Raw genomic sequence first — 1,987 nt, forward strand, 5'->3', positions numbered from 1 at the left:
CGCCACCTCCTGTGCGACCCAATAACAGCTGCCTTCATTGGTGCTCAGAATGGTCAGGATTTGACTTTAGCTCCAGGGACAATCGCAGCCCCAAGTCTTTACTGGGGGCACCAGATTATATTGACCACTGCTATGACATGAGGCAATAGATATGGGACAAGTGAAAATAAAGATTCCAGGAGTAGGTAATCAATCATTCACAAATGCTTTTTACATAATCTGTGTGTTCGGTTCTCCTCTAGGGATATAGTGATGAACAACTAGTTAGGTTACTGGCCCATGTGGAATTTATGTTAACTTTTTAAAAAACTTATTTATTTATCTATCTATCTATTTATTTATGGCTGCGTTGGGTCTTTGTTGCTGCGCCTGGGCTTTCTCTAGTTGCAGCGAGCGGGGGCTGTTCTTCGTTTCCGTGCGCGAGCTTCTCATTGTAGTGGCCTCTCTTGCTGCAGAGCACAGGCTCTAGGCACACGGGCTCCAGTACTATTTGTGGAATGCGGGCTCAGTAGTTGTGGCCCATGGGCTTAGTTGCTCTGCGGCATGTGGGATCTTTCCAGGTCTCGAACCCGTGTCCCCTGCATTGGCAGGCGGATTCTTAACCATTGCGCCACCAGGGAAGTCCCCCCACATGGATTTTACAATCATAGGAGACACTGAAGAAAATACACAGCTGGGAGAATTCCAAATTAGATACTAACACCTAATACACGTTCTATTCAAGAAATATAGGTCATAGATTGAATAGATGACCAGTTTGCTCAGCATTGTTAACCAACTAAGCAGAAATTGGGCATCGTTAGAACAGAAAGAATTTGGGTGCAATGTGACGTGACACATTTAGAGACTGAGGTACTTCAGTTCTCTAGTCTTTGCTATTGACAGTTTTATTTCCTTCAGATCTCTTTTAAAATAGGATGAACTGTACTGAATGCCACTGATAAGAATGGTTGATGGTTAATTCTGGTATGGGAATTTTACCTCAATTTTAAAAAAGAATGCATGAAGTCTCATCACTCAAATTTTCTTCCCATCCTTTATGTCATAATTGATGAATAAAAGACACATGAACTCATCTGAGCTTTATATTATGTAATCTCCTACTCTACTTCCCCAAGAACCCTGATCTCCTTGAAGGCAGAGACCATGGCTTACTCATTTTTGTAATTCCTGCAGCATCCAACATACTGCTAGATACCCATTCTAATACACAGAATTGTGTTTAAAAATCTAGTTTTTGTAAAGGACCCACTACAGTCACAGAAGTAATAACCTCTAGGACCTAGAAATTTTAAAAATATATATACAGATAGAACAAAGGGGGATTCAAAAGTTTATTCTCCAATTTTAATAAACAATTCAAATAAATTATGAATTTTTAAAATTTCTGAGATAGGGAAAACTCTGGAAATAACTGCACAGACACAGAAACACCTACATACCTGCTAGATAGAGAATCTTAAACAGAAGATGTAAACAGGAGGCATATATGTATCACTGGTCCCACACATATATGCATGAATAAGGTGTCTAGATATCCCTTATTTCTCTTTTCTCTCCAAGTGTTCATTCCCTTATAATTTCAATTATTACCTCTGTCCCTCCTACTCATTTTCAGCAACGCTTCAGTCCATCCTTCCCTGCCAGACGGCTATTTCTGCCTCGCCATTCGTTCAATCAGCATTTACTGAATGCCCATTTTCCGCTCTGCCAATGTTAAGTACTGAACAGCAAGAGGTCACTCTGAAATATATACTGGGGACCTCTTCATTCTGCAGTTTAGTCCATACACACCTCTACCAGATCCTCTAAATTCCTACAACAACACTCGTTCCTGTGTTATTTAGTGTATTCTGTTGGGTTCTACAAATGTGAGGAGGAATTCCAGCTTGAAGACTGGTGGGGTGGACCCTCCTGAAATCTGTTTACGTGAGGCATGGAGAAAGCCCTAGAAAATTGTTAATTATAAGGAAAGAGTCGGAGCGAG

This window comes from Monodon monoceros, unplaced genomic scaffold, assembly GCF_005190385.1.
Source record: "Monodon monoceros isolate NGI ecotype Baffin Bay Population unplaced genomic scaffold, NGI_Narwhal_1 Super_Scaffold_6, whole genome shotgun sequence".
NCBI classification, from domain to species: Eukaryota; Metazoa; Chordata; class Mammalia; order Artiodactyla; family Monodontidae; genus Monodon; species Monodon monoceros.